We start from the raw sequence: 20,897 nt of genomic DNA, 5'->3' as shown, positions 1-20,897 counted from the left end.
GGAGCAATCCTATCCAGAAGCAGCTGGTGGAAAGCTAGCCAGTGTAAACTAAGCCAGCATAAATTTGCGCCAAATCCAAGCCGCGTTCAGCAGTGGGGCTGCTCTGCTTAGTGTTAGAAGCTGAGATATGAAAGCTAGGAGCTAAATGGCACCCTAAACCGAGGTTATAGGTGCAACCACAGAATGTCTAGGCATGCTTTTATATATATATATAGAATACAAAGCTGAAACTGAATGAACTGCATGGCAACCAAAATGCGGGTGAGATGAAGGAGGGATTATGGAGAGAAAACTCTTGGACAAGTATTGTGTTGCAAGGTTTTGAGCGAGGGCAATTAGAATAAGATCTATTATTTGATTATTGATATAAAGCTCCAGAATGTATTTGGTATACAGTGGTACCTTGGGTTAAGTACTTAATTCGTTCCGGAGGTCCGTTCTTAACCTGAAACTGTTCTTAACCTGAAGCACCACTTTAGCTAATGGGGCCTCCTGCTGCTGCTGCGCAGCGGGAGCACGATTTCTGTTCTCATCCTGCAGCAAAGTTCTTAACCTGAAGCACTATTTCTGGGTTAGCAGAGTCTGTAACCAGAAGCGTATGTAACCTGAGGTACCACTGTAGTTGAGTTTTTAAACCTCTATCTTCAGTACATTTTATTTTATTGCTATGGCTGATGCAAATGAAGATTCTTCTGATCCGATCTCTTGAACAAGCCACCTGCCTTGGCTTGGGCGCGGGCGCTTCTGGAGAGGCGAGGCTCGCGGCGGAGTTTGGCGCCGGGACCTTCCGAGAAGGTGCGCACGCGCGGAAAACGGCGCCTCTCGGCGCGGCTGGGTGAATGAGCGCGAAGCTACGGCGTCTATGGGAAGGGAAGGAGCGAGAGGAGGCGCGTGCGAGAGAGCGAGAGACTCGCTTTGCTTCCTCCAGAGACCGATCGCGGGACAAGAAGAGGGAAAGGCGCCCGCACGTCCGGTAAGCCGCGCGCAAAAGGGTTCGAAATGGAACGCAGCGGCGGGCGCGGGCCGGCTCGCTATTGGATAAGGAGTTTTCTCCCGCGCGTGGGAGTCCTCGACGTGAAGCTATGAATGGAGCCGGGAAGTGGGGGGGGGGGGGTTGAGATGGCGGGGTCTCCGTCTCACTGGGGTCTCCTGGTCTGTTTCGCTGGAAAGTCCCAGAGTTTTTTTTTAAAGGCGCGATCCTAAAGGAGCGCGCAGGGGCCTTGCAGGGTAAATCGGTCCGCTTCGACGCCCCTTGTCCTCCCTCTTAATTGGAGTGTTTCTTTTGAAAGCGCGCAGGTGGATTTCGCTTTTCGCTTAATCGCAAGCTGACTTGGCGAGGATCGGGGGTGCCAAGTCGAATGAACTATGTGGGGGAGGGGGCACGTAAGCCCCACCCCGCCCAATCGACCACGTGACTATTTGAAAGGCAATGCCCATCAACTTTTTTGGGGGGGGGGGCTCAAATACAGTGGTACCCCGGTTTACATACGCTTCAGGTTATAGACTCCGCTAACCCAGAAATAGTACCTCGGGTTAAGAACTTTGCTTCAGGGTGAGAACAGAAATCGTGCTCCGGCGGCGCGGCAGCAGCGGGAGGCCCCACTAGCTAAAGCGGTGCTTCAGGTTAAGAACAGTTTCAGGTTAAGTACGGACCTCCGGAACGAATTAAGTACTTAACGCGAGGTATCACTGTATTTTATTGGGGAGTCGCCGGCTCCTATGGTGGGGAATCCTAACTCCGTATTAGGCACTGCGTTCCGGAACTAGGATGCGTGGTAGTTTACTCCGGATCCATCAACCTGATGGGGGTCACATGCTGTGCTTCTGATTTACACCAGCGGAGAGGGTGGAGTTGAGACAGAGAAATGGAAACAGGGGGGGGGGGATATAAATCAGGCATTGAAGAGATGAGTTTTGGAGAAAGAAAGAAAAAAAACCGCTCGCTTTAAGAAGCGGAGTATCCGGCTCTAGTCCTGGATAATCCTCGGGACGGGAAGGTATTTCTTGCTATTGAGAGCTGCTGCCGCCGCCGCCGCCGCCTCTGTCTGCTCCTCAAGGTGCCAACCGGCCATTAATTACTTTCAGCTGGTGGGGTTCCAGGCAGCCCCACCCGGAGGAAGGGGCGCCCATTCCTGGCACCAATCAGCTAATTCCATTTACCTCCGCGTCGTTCGCTCCCGTTAGAATATTCATGAGCGGAGGAAGGAGCACCGGCGGCGGCGGCGGCGGCGGCGGCTCGGGCACACGGCGTCCGCTCCGAATAGGAGCGAGCAGGCGGCGCGAAAAGAGCAGCAAAGAAACACGACTTTCTATCGATAATAATAATCATAATGTCCACAACAGCTTCCCTCCAGTCTCTTGTCCCCAACTCGCTGGTGCCGAATGAGGCTCGCTTCTCCTCCCGCCACTGACCTGAGGCGAAACAGTGAGACATTCACCTCAGTGGCAGAAAACCTCTGAGGGAAAGCGAGCGCCAGAGACGCCGCGCGACTTTTTCCCCCGCGACAGAGAGCGGGCTTTTCATTTTTTAATTCTCATTTTATTTTTCTCCCGGCCGGAGAAAGCTGTTCTTTCTTTGAGTCAGCGCGCAGGTCGGCCTCGACGCGCGACTGACTACCTAGGGGCGGTGGGGAGGGGAAGCCCGAAGGAAACTCCTGACGAGCCGCTAGAGGGAAAAGGGGGGAGAGGACGCGCTGGCGTTGGTCACAGCGACGCCGGTGGGCAGGCGGCGGCGGCAGCGGGGAGCCGAGCTTCGCGGCGGGGGCTTCTGGCGGCTGGCGGCGGCGGTGGCGAGCTGGAGTTTGTGTCGGGACCTTGCGAGGAGAGGAGGGGAAGGAGAGCGGGGCGCCCTTGCGACGGCGGGGAGGCCACTCGCCGGGTCCTGGAAGGGAAGAGAGAGAGAGAGAGACTCGCTTTATCGTCTCCCGCCAACTTATCCCTGGACGAGAGGCGGCAGCAGCAGCAGCACCTCGAAGGGTAAGTGACGCACGGCGACTCTAAAAGGGACGCCTATTGAGGAAAGGTCCGCGCGATCGTGCCTGGTTTTTCACGTGGCTGCGGATGGCGCTTCCTCCTGCGCCAGGGAGAGATCCGAGCGTGTTTTGAGGGGGAAGGAGCGCCCAGGCACCGAGATCCTTTTCAGTCTGGTCTGGTCCCATGTTCGGTCCGAAGTTACAGGGCGCTGGATCCCAAGCTAGGGAATCGGAGTAGTTAGCGCGGCGGCTTACTCCGGGTTAAGAAAGAAGCTGTCATCTTGGATCTGACCCAAGGTGGAAGGTTCAGTGGACGCATCCAGGTACCAAGGCTTGGGGGTTCTGGGTTGCCACCCTTTGAGATTGGTGTTCAAAGCTGGGGCCTCCCCCCTACAAGTTTGTGGAGGGAGGCACGCTAAAAATGAGAGTTATAGGTGGAGGAGCAGAAATAGAGAGGAGGCTGGACTCGAACCCATGGCTTCAAGTTGCGAGAAAGGAGATTCCAGCTAAACATTCGTAAAAAAAAACTTTCTGACAGCAAGAGCTGTTTGGTAGTGGGGTGAACTCCCACCAGAGGTGGCGGGCTCTCCTTCCTTGGAGGTTTTTAAAGCAGAGGTTGGTTGGCCATCTGTCATGGATGCTTTAGATAAGATTCCTGCATTGCGGGGGGGGGGGGGTTGGGCTAGATGACCCTTGGGGTCCCTCTAAGATTCTATAAGCACATGTCTACAACACAGAAGGAAGGAGGAGACCCTCTGGTGTGGCTACGGTGGCAATTCAGATCTGGAATTTTCTAACAGAGCTTTGGAAGTTTAACGTAACTCAGTGGTTCAGCTGTTTTGAGAAAATGGGAGCTGAGTTCTGCATCAGTGGGGAAAGAGTGGTACCCGTGGCAAGTGTGAGCGGCCTATTTGGGGTGTTCGGGCAGTGGGCAGCCCTTCCATGGTCAGTAGAGACATTTGCTACAGAAAGACCTCTGCGAGGGGGTGGTGGAGCACAGGGAAGCTTTATAAAGATGGAGACCAAACAGAGGATAGTAGGAGCTGTATGCATTTAAGGATCTAAAAACAGGAGCCTGGTAGGTTTTAAAGAGTGTTGCACAAGGCAGAGCAAAGCAAAGAGTCCTCTACATACAGAGAGCTTTTGCAGAAGTTGTGAGTTCTGTTCAGAGAGACTCTAAGGAGATGGGGGATCTTTTACCATGCTATGTCCTTAACCTCCATAAGTGACAGTAGGGATAAATATGCAGTGATCTGTAGCAGAGCATCACTTTTAAGTGGAGAGGCAGTCTGTAGAGGAAGTGAATTGTGAGAGCACTGAAAGCAGGTTGAGAAGCATCAGCAGGACAGAAAGTATCCCAAAACCTCAGTTTCACTGTAAATAGGTAAACATTAGTTTTTGTTTTGTTTTGTGTGCTCTAAAACAAAGTGAATGCTTCTCTTCCTTCTTCCCAGAAGAGGTTTGTGTTCTTTTCTGACCAGCTGAATTGGTCACATTTGGCTGGTCATGGATGTCCCTTTCATATGGCACTTCAGATTCAGGAATCTGCCCATTTTTGTTCCTAGTATATATGAAGGAGAGAGAAAGAGGTGGAGAGGATGGAGCTGAGGTAGAGAAAATAAATGTTAAAAAGATACGGAAGGAAGAGATCCAGTGACTGGGACATAAATCAGGCAGAATATATGGGGCATTGATGAGAATAGTTCTTTTCACTCCTTTATATATTTTTTTTATAAAAAAAGTGCCTACTTTAGAAGAAAGAAAAAGAAGACGACTGATTATTGGCATCCTGCACTGAAACCAAGGCAGCTGATGCTGAGAGGAGCCAAAGGGTGCAGTTCTTCTTAGTTTAAAAACAGCAAGGCATTCTTTGCCAAAGATTGCTGTAAACACTGAATAAAGATTTCATTGTGGGTTGGTGTGACTAGAATAATTAGTCAGTTAATTGTTCATTCTGATTCAAAGGTGCAGTAATCAGCAATACATAGGTTTTTTTTTAAAAAAAATAGCAACAAGTGAAAGAGAAAGAAAGGCAAGTCAGTAACTTGCAATATTTATCACTTATTGTCATATTTATCATCTGTTATCGTGTTATAGAACCTGAACTTGGTGGGGTTTTTTGTTTCTTTCAAAGGTAAATCTTGGAATGCAATAGGATTAAAAAAAGAATCTTGCATCTACTCCCTTTCAGTTTGATGTGACAGTTGTGTTTCTCTCTCTTTCTCTTTAATGGAAAAAAAATGCAAAGGTGACTATAGAATGAACATCTTAAATGGATTGACTAATACCAATTAATATATTCTTCTGTGCTCACTTTATTGCCAACTCAGCAGGGATGAAAGCTAATTGTGCCAGCTTTTGTGCTGCTCTGACACTCTTCAAGCAGGCTTGCTAGAGTGGAGCTGTAAACTGTGGGGTTTTTTTACACTGTAATTATTGTGTCTGGAGCAAGTTACATTACAAAAAAAAAAAAAAAAAACCCACAAAAAAACCCCCAACCCGTTGCTCTATCAAGTGCTCAACTGGCATTATAAAAAGTTTTTATAGTATTAGCTATCCTATGTGACTTTATGCGGAGTGTGAAATGGTTGCTGGCGCCTCAGGACGACTTTAAATCGTGGAAATTATGAATACTTACATAGCACCATCAATGTGCATAGTGTTTTATAGCATAAGGTGTGGTTTTTTTTAAAAAAAAACACTAGTCCCAACCCTGAGGAAATGTAAAATTAGACAGTGGAGAGGAACCAAAGGGAGGTGAGAAGAAAAGATCATGAAGGATGAAAGTAAGAAAAATCAGTTAACCCATAACTGCAGTGCATTCCTATATGCAGAAGTAGGTCTCACTGTATTCAGTGAGGTGAGCAGAGCAATCCTTACTCTGACCCACAGAATAGCACAGTTGGTAAGGGCGTGGTGCTGACAACGCCAAGGCTGCAGGTTCAATCCCCATAAGGGATGGGTGCATATTGGTTGGGCTAGGTGATCCTCAGAGTCCTTTCCAACTCTATGAGATTCTATGACCAGGAAAGAGAAGGACAGAACTGAGTTGTGGTGCCACTACTGCATCCTTGTCACTTGCACCAGCCAGGGCAGAAGGTGGAGGCAGTTATAGCCATCCTTTTTTGTTGCACCAGCCCCAAGCTGGAGCCAGATGCTAGAATCCAATGGATGTAGCTCCATCCTGAAATAGCCTAATGCCCTATCAGTTACTACTGGGGGGGGGGGAGGGACCACTGGTGGTAGCACACTGCCTCTGCTGTGGTTTCTTCACCTTGCAGCATGACAGCAGAGTCCCCTGCTTGTGTGATCCTATCCAGATGTGCAGACTTGAGGGTTAGGACTGCAGCCTCCCTCCCCAGTTAAGTACAGTATGTTTAAGACTGCAGCTTTAGGTGTGATTGGAGATGGTGACTTTTAGGGGGTGAATAAGCAAGGGCTTTTTGCTTTTGTAAAAGGTGGGCTTTAAGGAAGGATTTCAAGGAAGCGAGAACTTGCACTTCATATAGTATACTGTGACTTCCTGACATTCACTGAAGGAAAACAAAACCCCAGCAGTATGATGGTAGTTTGATCTACCTCATAAGCAATAACTGTCATCTGCCTGTGGGCATCAACATGGCAGTACAAGGCTCTGGAACCACTTGACCAATTTGCAGAAAGAACGCGTCATTCAAAAGTCCATAGCCTGCAGGCAAGTCATGCCTTTTGCAAGCTTAATTACCCCCCTTCTTAATATAAAACCAAATCTCCTTTCATGGAGAGCATGTTTATGTTGAATACAAAAAGTATATCCTACCTGTTTTTCAGAACGATTTCAAGGCAAAAAAAAAAAAAAAAAAGACAAGAGGAAGAAAATATAAACCAATTCGCAGTTCAAACAGATAAGTCAAAATGCTGGCATATGAAATAAATCAAAATATTAGCATTTAAAACAAGACCGCAAGAAGAGTTTGCAAAAAACACCCATCACAATTAAAAGATCAAAATACCAAAGGGGAGGGAATAAATATTCAGCCAAAGGTGTTTTTAAACAGCCGTGTCTTCATCAGCTTTCGCTCTACGCGGGGCTGCCCTTGAAGCTGACCCAGAAACTCCAGAGGGTGCAGAATGCTACAGCGAGGCTCCTCACGGGGTCTCTGCCACGGGAGCATATTCACCCAGTGCTTTTCAAACTGCACTGGCTCCCGGTAGAGTACAGGGTCAGATTTAAGGTGCTGCTTTTGACCTTTAAAGCCCTTCATGGCCTAGGACCCTCGTACCTACGGGACCGCCTCTCCCGGTATGCCCCACGGAGAGCCTCAAGGTCCATAAACAGCAACACCCTAGTGGTCCCGGGCCCTAAGGAAGTTAGATTGGCTTCAACCAGAGCCAGGGCCTTTTCAACTCTGGCTCCGGCCTGGTGGAACGCTCTGCCTCATGAGACCAGGACCCTGCAGGATCTGATTTCTTTCCGCAGGGCCTGTTAGACAGAGTTGTTCCGCCTGGCCTTTGGCTTGGAGCCAATTTGATTCCCTCCCTCCCTTTCTTTCTTTTTTCCTTTCCTTCTCCTCCTGCGATGAGGCTACATTTTAATATTTTAATGTTTCCATATTTTAATGTTGTATTTTAATTTTGTTTTTAAGTTGTAATCATTCAGTTTGTTTTTATTATTGCTTGTAAGCCGCTCTGAGCCCGGCCTTAGCTGGGGAGGGCGGGTATAAATAATAATAATAATAATAATAATAATTATTATTATTATTAAAACAGTACTGTGAATTGGGCTGGCACACAACTCACATGGTAAGGCATTCCATAGGGATGGTGCTAGTACAGAGAAGGTCCTACCCTTTGTGATTGCCAAGTGTTCCTCGTGGTGGTGAGGTTACTGGAGTAGGGCTACAGAGGATAACTGGAGCATACAGGCAGGCTTATGTGGAAGGAGGAATTCCTTAGGGTATACAGGTGACAAACCATTAAGGGCTTTAGCAGGCCAACACTAGCACCTTGAATTGAGCCTGGAAAGAAGCCAGCTATCAGAATCTTTGCAAGAGCACCCTCTAATTTGAAGGTTACTAGCGCATGAATACTAAGGGACATGGGTGGTGCTGTGGGTTAAACCACAGAGCCTAAGACTTGCCAGTCAGAAGGTCAGCGGTTCGAATCCCCGTGACGGAGTGAGCTCCTGTTGCTCGGTCCCTGCTCCTGCCAACCTAGCAGTTCGAAAGCATGTCAAAGTGCAAATAGATAAGTAGGTACCGCTTTGGCGGGAAGGTAAACGGCGTTTCCATGCGCTGCTCTGATTCACCAGAAGCGGCTTAGTCATGCAGGCCACATGACCTGGAAGCTGTATGCTGGCTCCCTCGGCCAATAAAGCAAGATGAGTGCTGCAAACCCAGAGTGGTCACAACTGGACCTAATGGTCAGGGGTCCCTTTACCTTTAAGGCATGAATTGCTGTGAAAGAAGTCTACCTTTGTTAAGAAGGGCTGTAGCTGGTGAACCAGCCAAAGCTGCACCCCTCACCAGTGACACTACTTGCCCATCTAGGAAGAGTGCTGAGTCAAGCTACAAACCTGACATTTCAGGGCAAATGCAGCCCCATCCAGGATGCATTGTAAACCTAAACCTGAATCATATGGTCTACCTAACAGCAATACTTCTGTTTTGTCTGGAGTCAGCATGTTCCACCCCATCCTTTGCCATTAACAAACTACAGTTCAATCTTTCACCTGCCTCCCTGGGGTCTGATGGAAATTAGGACGTTGGGTGTCACCAGAATACTGATGACCCTGGAACCCGTATATCTGGGTGACCTATACCGGTAGTTTCTTTTAACAGCACAGGGTGGGGAAAATGGAGCCTATTGGCCAAGAGGATGAAAACAGTCTCCCAGCATCACCTCCCTGCTCCTTTTTCTCAGAACTGAGTGGAGCCAGTTAGATACATTGCCCCTAATACCTACTGAAGGCAGCCCAGGAGCATATAACGAACAGCGGTATGAAATGTTGCTGAAGGATTCAGCTGTAGTCTCCCAGTCCATTTTCCAATGTAAACCACCCCACCAGAGGCAGCCGAAGCAGTTTCCATGCCAAAACCAAACCAAAAGCCAGACTCTGCAAGGGATCTATCAATTTCATTCAAAAGTCCTTGGAGTTGGACCCCCGCAACCTACTCACAGAGCTTGCACCTGACACTAGGCAATAGTTATTCAAATAGACAGAATATGTGATTTTTAAAGATTTTTATTTTTTACGAAACCCTCCCTCGTGGAAGCATTTACTACTTCACTAGCTAATGTGTGGACTATGATGATTTCACCAACCAGGACATAAGTTATCAGTCACAGATCTCAAAGGATCCACATTCTAAGGGCCAACAAGTTGGAAGGCATTCAACAAATCACGGCAAACAGAGCCCCTAGCCTCCTCCAGAACCTGGTACAGTGGTACTTCGGTTTAAGAACAGTCCTGTTCACAAACGATTCGGTTTACGAACACCGTAAAACCAGAAGTAGTGTCCCGGTTTGCAAACTTTACCTCGGTTTAAGAACGGAATCTGAACAGTGGAAGAGCACTGGCGGTGGGAGGCCTCATTAGGGAAAGCACACCTCGGTTTAAGAACGGACTTCTGGAACAGATTAAGTTCGTAAACTGAGATACCACTGTACTGACAAACTATCCTTCCATTTACATTACTAAATATAATGTTAGATGAAAAAGAGAAGAGGAAAATAGCTGTGAGATCAAGGAGAACCTGCCCCGATAATTTGAATGAAAGGTGGGTTGCAACCTTAACAATATTTTCTTTTTTTCAATGTATAGCATGGGAGAATGGAAATAAAGTGGCAGCAGTACTAACAGAACCATTTGCTAGTTTCTATTAGATATGTACAAAGCAAGGTTGATGTGTGTAGAAATGGATGATCACAGAATATCTTGTAAACAAAGTTTTTTTAAAAATAAATGAATGGGATTGTTTCAAAGTCGATGCCAAAAATGGGCCAATTAATCTGTAGAATGACGCAAGTGAGCAGCAAGATTTTATGCCAGGGATTAATTTGGCTTTCAGTGCAAATTCAGGGAGCATATCTATATCTATATATCTATGCCTACAGTATATCATCTCACCTCTAGATCTAGATCTGTATATCTCTCTTACAGCCAGAGTTGTCGTACCTGTCACTGCCATGCATTAGAAAACTGGGAAGAAGTCATCAGTAAGGGAAAGAAATAAGAAAGCCTGCAGGCACACATCCACCTTGCAGCTGGAAAATAAGTTTTATTGTTGTTTTTTAGCACAACTGAACTTTGACACTGTTCAGTATGCTAGAGAATTGGGAAAGCCACAAATTGTCTTGGGAATAACACTAGTGTTTCCTTCAGGCTCTTGGCCCGAAGCAACGAAAGCAACAATGCACGCAGTGTGACCTGTATATTCAGAATTCCACAAAGCTTGTGAAGTTTTCACAAAACAATGGGTTGCCTGATTATGAGAAGGGATATGAAGCATGTAGAGAAGAGATAAGCCCTTTGGAAAAAGAACCACACTGCCATTTATCTGAACTGCTATGTTCAAATGGGTAAGAGGGGTAGAACTGTGATAAGGGACAAAATTAACTCTCTCTGTGTGTGTGTACACACCATATTTGGAGAGGAAACTTCATTGGGTTTCTTTCTTGCTTATTCATTTTGTTAAGTGCAAACTTTTTCAAGGCAGTCTTCAGCTCTGTGTTCTCTACCAGAAAAAGCCAAGTAATCTCTTTTTTTTGGGGGGGGGGTGTAAACATAAAGTACAGTGCATGCCTTAGGCTGCACTCCTAGCCCCCTGTTCAACAAGGTTGGAGAGGGTTAAGGTCCAGTATACCTGAAGAAGCGTCTCCACCCCCATCGTTCTGCCTGGACACTGAGCTCCAGTGCCAAGGGCCTTCTGGCGGTTCCCTCGCTGCGAGAAGCAAAGTTACAGGGAACCAAGCAGAGGGCCTTCTTGGTAGTGGCACCCGCCCTGTGGAACGCCCTCCCACCAGATGTCAAAGAGAAAAACAACTACCAGACTTTTAGAAGACATCGGAAGGCAGCCCTGTTTAGGGAAGCTTTTAATGTTTAATAGATGGTTGTATTTTAATATTTCGTTGGAAACTGTCCAGAGTGGGTGGGGTATAAATAAATTATTATTATTATTATTATTATTATTATGAATGCTACCTAGTTCATTCCCATTCCATCTGGGCTGGGAGATGAGTTTCTGCTGCAGAGGCTTCCACCATGCCTGTTGAAAGTGCAGCCTCCCAACCAGCGGTGGTTGCCATTAAGGTCCCATAACAAAATGATGTGAACAAGGTCATAGAATCAAATCCAGCTCTCTCTCTTTTCTGGAGAAGAGCTGGGGCAGTAAAAAATAGATGTGTCCCCCTTCCCCTTCCCCCCAACCACTGGTTGGAACTGCACACAGGGCGGCGAACCTGCTGCTATGTGCCTGTCAGCCCCTTCTTAGGATTGGTCTCCCAAGTCTGTATGTGTTTTAACCTTGGACAATGTGCATGTCTATCAGCTATGGAACTATGTTTCCAGTGGGTATTTCTATCTCTTTCTCTCCTTTTGATTTGATAGATAGGGCATGACCCTGTCACCAAAATATTAACAAAGGTATGCATCTCTAATAAAAAATATATTTAATCTTAAATGATAAAAATGAAATTATATTCTATAATATATCATGTCTCCTCTCAACTGAGGAAGAGGGCAGAAGTCCCTAACTTGCTGTCGATGGCTGAAAAATAACAGAGGAGGTTAATCCTGAAATATGAGGTTAACATTCCGAGATGGGTGGTGGAGTTGCCTAAATGAAAATGCCTTTCAGAAGGTTCCACCGAAAGGTAAACTGAGGTTTCCCGTATGTGGGAATGCATCTGATAGGGCTGGGCGATATACCATCCAAACTGGTTCAAAGTCCATATTGTGATATTGGTTTCATAATTTTTGACCGGGCAATATATCACAAATCATGTGTGTGTGTACTGTGCAATATTCACAATGGGCTGGGGGAACCATGAAGCCAGCCAATGCTTCTCTCAATTCACTGCAGCCTCTGTCAGCTCTGCCGGCTCAGCTCTCCCCTGGCTCATGCAGGGGGAAGCAAATCCCAAGAGCCAGCAAAAATCACGATGCTGGAGAAACTGTGAAGCCAGCCAATGCCTACATAGCTCCATCCTTATTTCAGACATTGTGGTATATCACAATGTTTAGCTGGTGATATAGTGTGATACTGAAAACCTGTGGGAAGCTAGCACAGGCTGGCATCCTTATATCAACCCCGTTTGAAATGTGCTAGGATGCTTGAATCTCTATGATTAAAAGGAAAGTCTTAAATAAACGTTTCCTATTAAAGAACTTGGTAGCAGTGGCTTTCTTTGGCACGGGGCGGGCTTTTCAGTTTTCTAGGCCAAAGTACTTGCGTAATTTGACAAGAACGGAATACTGTATCTGAATAAGGTACTGCTTGCTTTGCTATAGTTACCTTCAGTTAATATGACTGGGCTGCTCATGATGCTTAGCGTACCAGATAAAAGGATCTGCTGAAAGGCTGAGTGTTGTGCCATGTGCTCAAAAGGATGCCGTGATGAGAAATCTTCAGTTTATGAGCGGTTCTCCTATATCGCCAATCACACATTGGATGCTAGGAACACTGACAGAGCTCATCTCCTGCTGGAACTGATTCTAGCCTGTTCCCCCACCTCTCATAGATGATCAATGTTTTTAGTTTAATTTCATTACTGGTGCATTTTTAATGTTTCTTGCTTCTCTTTCACGCCCGTTGTTTTTTGTTTGTATTTCTTGTGTTGAGAAATGGTACTGAATGCCTTTTGAGTAGCAGAGTGAGATAGAAATAATTGTTGTTGACATGCATCTGTTTTGAGAGACGGTGGAAGAGTGTGTTGTAGGGAGCGAAGTCTAACTGTTGGAGAGTTACGGTGCCTGCTGTGGCTGTAGCAGTGGTGTCAACCTGAATAAAATACTGGGGGGTGCACTGCTCCCCACCAGAAGGTCACTGGAATTGTGGATGGAGGTCAGAGCCAAGAGAATGCAGTCCAGGGCGAGGCCCCCCAGCCTGGTGGGGGCTGCTGGGGCTGGCACTGAGAGACTGAACCATGGGGCTTGCTGGGAGACAGTGGGGATGGGGTTATTAAGAAGGCAATGTGATGTGGCACAGGAAAGGAGGTGGTCCTTTTGGTATATTGGGCTCAGTCTCTAGCATTCTTCCTTACTTAAATTAATACCACAACTTGAGTCTTTTTTTGTCACCCAATACAAGAAGCAGCACTAAAGACTGGTTAATGTATGTGGGTTTTTCCTGAGATATCTCTGAAGAAGAAACTTTCACACCTAATCTACGGTGCAGAGATATGAATGTTTCTATTTAGGCAGTAAAGAATTCTGCCCTGAAATTCCTGTTAGCTGTCCTTCAAAGGTACACCCATGCCTCTTGTTAAGGGCAGAAAATAAGCAAAAAGCCAACATATTGACTTGTACTGGCTGAGTTGAAAGATTCCTGACAGCCCAAATAATTCTTTCTAGTGCAACTGCAAACTTGAGGCAAAAAGCTCTTGGGTAAATTTGGGCTAATCTGCACATTTTGGGGATTAATATGGAAGTTCTACCTACCTTCTCTTCCTACCTACCTACTCTGAGGGAAGAGAATGTAGCTAGAACTTACATATTTATCCGTGTTAAGCAAAATGTTTGGCATCAGCTTGGCTGCAGGAGTTGCTGGAAGGAGGCCTACAAGGTGCCACCCAACCATCTTAGATTTGTGTAAGTCCACTCCAGATTTGTGTAGGGTTTACTCCTTAGCCTTTTCTTCTCCTGAAGATATCCTGCAAGGCAGTTGAGGTTTAGGCTCAGAGTTTTCCTTCTCCTAGATGGGCTACCTTTCCAGGTTGACGAGCCCCATCTGCCCCTCACTTCCCTGTAGAAACCACCTTCTTGTCCATTGGACCCACTGTTGGTATCATCTGCTCAGTCCACCAGAGCCTGTTTTTGCATGCAAGGAAAGTCCCGAACTCACCAAGGGTTTGAGACCTATCAGCCAGCCTCACCTGGTTTAGCAGTACAGTCAAGGCTGTTCATGGGGCGTGGCCGCTGCCACATGCTTCAAGGAACCACAAGCAAAAGCTGAGTGCAGTATAGGGGACCAAAGGCGGACAAACTACCCTAGAAAGAGCATGACGTGATACTACCCCTCCCCACACACCCTATTATGTCTGCAGTATCTAGGCACTAATTTATGGGGAGAGTTAGTCTCTTTTGTTCTGGATAAATTTTAATTTAATTACTTTTGTTCCTTTTGTATGTGTGGTGTTTGATGAAATTGTGATTGATGAAATATGTTAAGCTGATTTGTATTCCAACTTCCAACTCTAGAATTCTTTGATTCTGTGTATTTTGTATTTCTATATGTACTGATTTGTAGTGGCTTATAGCTCTGAGCAATGAAGAGTTGTTTTGGAAAGAGTTTTAATACTTGTTTCTGAAATAGCTACAACTTAGTACCTATAAATAGTAATGATGGAAGTGACATGCTTAAAAGCAGTGATAATCCTTGCAAAATCACGTTCCACCATGAATTATATATACAGTGCACATGCGAGGTGTATCTGCATTTACCTATGCCAATAAATTGCAGCTTTTAGTTCAAAAGTATCTTGTGCAAAGAAGGGGCTGAAATGTTCAGTACATCTTCATAATGAGATTGCTTTGTCAAAGGCATCATTGTTATTCATGACAAGCAGTCTCACAATCACATTCCATCCCTGTATGTATTGCATCTCAGGCCAATTATGGCTAAAATACTGCCTGTGTCAACTAATTAAAGGGTAATTAATAAAACGATAATTTTATTCCATGGCAGCGTCTACATCTGATTGTCACAGCAGAATACACTGGGCAGATGGCTGAATGGTCAAACACGACAAATTATGATTGCAGCAGTTGTGCAGAACATCTGGGAACAGTATTGGCCATTAACCCATAAGATTTTGAGGGCTGATTCACAATTTACTCTTTGTACTTGGATGTAGATAACTGAATACAAAACACATTTGCATTGTTTCAGTTGTGAATTGTCACTTTCCTCTACAATATGCAAAGTAAGGGCTGGAGTTTTTCTGATTGCCACTTTCATTTATACTGCAGAGAAAAGCAATGCAGATATATGCACCATTCATAGCAGATTCTCTAGCTCATATATTGGGTGCTCTGGATGACAAGCAGTTATCATCTTTGCCTTGATTGCTTGATTCCAAGTCTGTGTCCTCCTTACCAGGAACAAGATACAAAATCATCAAAAAAAGCACATGGCCAGCTGATCTGCCAGCATCATGGGGAATGTTAGTCTCCAGTTCACTACTGAATGGGAATGGAGGGAAATGAGGTCATCGTGAAATTCTCCATCATGTGATCTGGTACTACAGATGGATAACTCAGTTGGTTAGAGCGTGGTGCTGATAATACCAAGGTTGCAGGTTTGATCCCATATGGGATGGCTGCATGTTCCTGCATTGCAGAGTGTTGGACTGGATCAGCCTTTCTCAACCTGTGGGTCCCCAGATGTTGTTGAACTACAACTCCCATCACCCCTAGCTAGCATGGCCAGAGATCAGGGATGATGGGAGTTGTAGTCCAACAACATCTGGGGACCCACAGGTTGAGAATTGCTGAACTAAATGGTTCTCAAGGTCCTTTCCAGCTCCATTATTCTATTATTGGTTTCATCTGTATGCAAATCACCACTTAGGGACCAATCACATGGTGAGATCCAATGGAATGAGCAGCTTAGGATGTTGTGAATCTGTGGCTCAACCGGCCGATAGCCAGCTCAGTTGGCATTAAGTCCCCAACTCTGACTCAGCCACAGATAGGCCAGTGTAATTTGCTCATCCTAGCTGATCTGGAGCTAAGCCAGGATGCAATTGGCTGAGCAGAAGCTGGTGTAGGTCCCCCAGAGGAGGGGCATTTTGGGGGGCAGGACCAGAGAGAGGGGACTTAGGCTAGATCCTAAGCCTGTTCAGCTCAACCATGTGGCCTGGCAACACTGTGTAGTTGCCATTATTTTGAAGGCTTGTTTTCCCTCTGCCAGGGAAGAGCAGAGCAGAGCAGCAGCAGCAGCAGCCCCACTGCTGAACATAGTTTGGATCTGGTGTAGCTTTAAACTGGCTTAGTTTACACTGGCTTGCATTATATCGGCTTTTTGTGCACACAATTGCTCCCCTAGGGAATGGTTGTTTTTAATGAGGAGGTACAATCAGCAATTTTTGCACACATCTGTATGTGGTGTGTGCTGAAATCCTTCTTACTAGGATGAGTATGAGACAGGCAGTCTTATCACAAGGGTGAGAGGACCCATCAACAGATACGATAAAAAATAAGAAGTCCAAAATAAGGTCAAAAAGACACATTGCTTATTTGTTTCATATCTTGTTTTTGGTAAGAAAGGTGTGACAGGAACAGGGCTATTTTGTTTGTTTGTTTATAGAAACATTTATAAATTGCCTTTTGGCCCTTTATAAGAAACCCTCAAGGTCATTTGCAACACTAAAGATACAAACTGGATACAATAAAAGCTAAGCACAATAAAACTAGTATTAAAATGTAACAAAGAAAAAGAACACCCAGTAAAGCTAAGATACAGTTAAAACCTATCTAAAACCAGGTGAAATTATAAAAAAAAAAAATGTATTGACAGCCCACCTAAAAACCATCACTGAAAGAGCTAGTCAGCTGCTGGGATGCAAATCATCTGTTTCACCTCTTGAAGCTTATAGTTCTGTCTCCTTTCCCACCATTTCTTGTCTCCCCCAACCTCCTCCTTTCTACTGATGCCCTCTAGAGACAAAGCTATGAAAAGCAATCTGGGAAAAGACTGTAGCTATATGGATCCAGCAACAGACTATGGGAAATTAATTCCAGGTAAATATTGATCTGTTTTCACCCTCAAAGATAGAGAGAAGTATCTTTATGTAGGTAATACTGCTGAAGCCGTTTGATATTTTGACTTTTTAAAATAAAACTTTCAGTTTGTTGTTACAATGCAAACTTGTAACAACACCGTTCAAAAGTTATGTTGGATGAAGAACTTTCATTTATGGCTTTAAAAATTTATCCGAAAACTTTACCAACTTGGCTAAATGCCACAAGAGGGTTTCAGTTTGTTAATCCACTGATAAAGATCACTAGGTACATATTGACATGAATAATACTGGAGAAAAGGCATTTTTTTCTCTCATTTCAAGGCTCTGCAGATGAAACAAACTTTTCACACAATTCCAATAACAGTTATGTTAAGATTTACCTTTTATGCTGTAATACAAACACAAAAACCGAGTAACTTCAAAAATGTGAGATCAGGCTATGCAGTCAGTTGTGTATTTAGGCTTAGAATCCCTGCATTACTCTTTAGTGGGTTATTTACTTTCAGTTATTTAAATAAGCAAGCACTCTCCATGGGGCTTCCAAGCACACACACAAAATATGAATGTTTGTAATCCCAAACATACAGACCAGAATGCATTTACATCTTGTATAAATTGTGAAGAATTGTGATAGAATGAAGAACATTTTTTTAAATTTTTGCGGTGGGAGGGAGCAAGTGAGTTGACATGTTTCAACGAAAAAGCATTGCAATGACACCTCAATAATAGGACAAATTAACTTGCCTCCTAGCGGTGTAAAATGGCACTGAAGCATTTCTGAAACAAAGCTAAGCTCTTGAGTAGCTTAGCACAATCATAAATTAAGTGCCAAATATCAGTCAGTCATGGATGCTTCTTGGGCGATGCTTACATATGGAAGTTAAACTCTGTAAGTTATTTACACCCCACTCTTCTGTTCCTAGTGCACTCAGAGTGGCTTCATAGCATTAGAAATACAGAATAGATGCAGAAATTCACTTTTCAAACATGATCATACGTAACCCCAGAAAGCAGGTTGTAACTACTATTAAAAGTTGAGTATATAGTTTTAAGCTCTGCCTTAACGTTTTCATGTTTATATTTTCTAAATTGATATAAAAAGTTTTGTTTTTCTCACCATTTTGGATCTTGGACATCATCCATGGACATATCTGAAAACTGGAGCTTGTGTTATATTTGACTAGCACATTTTGAGTACTTTCTTGTATAAACGTGGTCCCTCCAAACAAAATGTTCAAACCACCCAGAAAACATCAGTGAGCAATTGCACAACTATCTAACAAGGGAGAATAGATTCTAATGAGGCCCAAGTCAGCAGTATGATAATACTTTGGCTTCAAAGAAACTTAAGTTGGGAGTTAAACATTGCTGAATTGTGGCTGAACTAATGCCCTCATTCACAGATAATACTAAACACGGGTGGTGCTGTGGGACGCGGGTGGCGCTGTGGTCTAAACCACAGAGCCTAGGGCTTGCCGTTCAGAAGGTAGGCTGTTTGAATCCCCATGACAGGGTGAGCTCCCGTTGCTCAGTCCCTGCTCCTGCCAACCTAGCAGTTCGAAAGCATGTCAAGTGCAAGTAGATAAATAGGTACCGCTCCAGCGGGAAGGTAAATGCCATTTCTGTGCACTGCTCTGGTTCACCAGAAGTGACTTAGTCATGCTGGCCACATGACTCAGAAGCTGTCTGCAGACAAACACCGGCTCCCTTGGCTAGTAAAGCGAGATGAGTGTACCTTCTTGTACACATCAGCACATAGAAGAACAAATCTTGTTGCTATATAATGGTGAATAATGAGCCAAGCACCATTTGAACAGGTACAATCGTCATCATATAATATTAAATTAACAGAGCACTGGCAAAACATTGCATTAAAGGGGCATTTTAAAGAGGGTCATGCTATAAATATGAAAATGATATTACTCAAAATGGGTTAAGAATCCAGCAAGATAATTATTTAGAATCTGTGTTTTCCATTCTCTCCCATCAAGTGCCACTAAGCCTGCCATGTCTTCTGCAGTGCTTTGCACTGTGGTCTTCTAACACCTTAATAGCTGATCTTGGAGCAGTACTTTCCAATCCTGAACAACATTTTTGGTTAGATTTAATCCTACTGGCATGCATCATGTGCATTGACCCATCACACAGATTCATCTCTACAGAAGTCCTGCCTGGCCCTACTGCTGCTTCCCCTGCCTGTGTCACCCACCCTGCCACCATAAGAACATAGGAAGAGCCTGCTGGATCAGGCCAATGGCCCATCTTCCTGTTCTCATCATCCTCTTCTCAGAATGACCAACCAGATGCCTGTGGGAAATGCGCAAGGACAAGAGCACGCTCTCCTCCTGCGGTTTCCAGCAACTGGTATTCAGAAGCATACTGCCTTCCATATAAGGCATTCACATCAACTTTCTGGATCCCATAGTTATGTCACACAAGCAATGCAGACCAACTTATACAGGAAACGCTTTATACCCTTACGCCTCAAGCTATTAGCTGCAATGCATCACGACATCCCTTCTCTTACAGTCTGCTAATGAAAGAATGGCATGTTCAGATGCAAACCGCACTATGTTTTAATTAAACCCACCATGGCACTTAGGGTAAAGGGAGGGTAATAAATCGTAATAATATTTTGACAATTTTTATTCCTAACATTTGGAAGAATTCAGATAGGCAATGTACACTCGCAGCTGCCAGTCCAGAACAGCTCTGGAATGCCTTCTACAAAAACAACCCACATAAGAAAACAGGACTCCCTTTGTTACATATATCTTGAAGGTGAAGGCACTGAAGTGAATCGTCAATACATGCAGCCTATCCTTGAAAGTGATGACAACTGAAAAGCAGTAGATGGTAGATCCATGACAGGCTACAGGCAGCCACCCAACTTGAAATTAGTCCTGACTGGCAATCAGATGACGGCGGGGACATATTGTCAATAGTAGAGACAAAATGGTAAGATTCTGTGACCACTTGCAACTAGCAAATCTTCCTCAAGTTGCTGGGAGGGCCACCCTGGCCCAATTGATTCATCTACTCTTCTGATGAATGAAAGCGGCTGTCAGATCACATTCCTTACTAAATGGTCATGGAATTCTATTATCCTGCATCTACCTCAAATCACAAGACCCTGTGGTGAACCAAAGTAACAGCCATGCCCTTTTAAATGCTGAGAACACTGTTTCAGGGCTCAGCAAGATGCCAGGGTAGCCTGGCTGCAGTAATCTACGTTCTGACAATTTAAAGATTAGATTACTGCAATGGACTCTGTGTGGGGCTGCCTTTGAAAATGGTTTTGCCTTATTGAAAAAGCTAGTGCATTCTTGTTATCATTATTAAGATTTATATACCACCCTTCATCATAAGATTACAGGGCAGTTCAGAACGAAGAATGCAGTCATGCAGTCGTGGACGCACTTGAGGCATGTTGCTGACCTTGGCAGAGCTGCACTGCTTTCCTGCACATTTCTGAGGCCTCATCCACTCCATCCATTTAAAGCACTCTAATACCACCTCAAGAGGGGGATCCCCGAAGAATTGTGGGAGCTGTAGTTTAAGGGTGATGACCTCACAGACCTACAATTCCCAGCACCATTAATAAACTGCAGTTCCCAGGTTTCTCCCATGTCCTGAAGTGGAATAAGAGTTCTTTAATTATATGGTACACATACAGAGCACCTCTCCTGGTATATAAACCTACCCAGACCATTTGGTTTTTGTCTCTGGGAGCCCTTGGAAAGAGATTTGGAGGGTGGCAACAAGGCCTTTTCGGCTGTGAATCCCTGTCTGTGGAATGCTTTTGCCAGTAAGGTCCCAACCTGCCAGCCATCATCAGCATCCTTTAAGCACCAGGTTAAAACCTTTCCTTTCTCCCAGGCATTTAGTGGATTATGTCAGGCTTGCTGATGGCATATAGAAGAAAAGAGTCTTCCTGCTTAAAGTTTTTTGTTGTTTTTCCACTGGGTTTGTTCAAAACCT

The 20,897-nt window shown here is 44.9% G+C and overlaps 1 protein-coding gene across 2 annotated transcripts in view; it reads left to right on the top strand.

Moving 5' to 3' along the window:
* Positions 1-2,737: 2,737 nt before the first annotated feature.
* Positions 2,738-20,897, top strand: part of CDH20 (cadherin 20) — a 162,873-nt gene continuing 144,713 nt past the window's right edge. The window contains exon 1 of one of the 2 annotated variants that reach the window (XM_081014751.1): positions 2,738-2,976. The gene's annotated coding sequence lies outside the window, so the exon portion shown is untranslated. Of the gene's footprint in view, positions 2,977-3,072; positions 3,296-20,897 lie in introns of those variants that run through there. The other variant, XM_081014752.1, reaches the window with a different exon arrangement.

The sequence above is a fragment of the Podarcis pityusensis genome, assembly GCF_964106645.2.
Source record: "Podarcis pityusensis genome assembly, chromosome: 7".
Taxonomy (NCBI): Eukaryota; Metazoa; Chordata; class Lepidosauria; order Squamata; family Lacertidae; genus Podarcis; species Podarcis pityusensis.
This window is presented reverse-complemented; position numbering and strand designations above follow the sequence as displayed.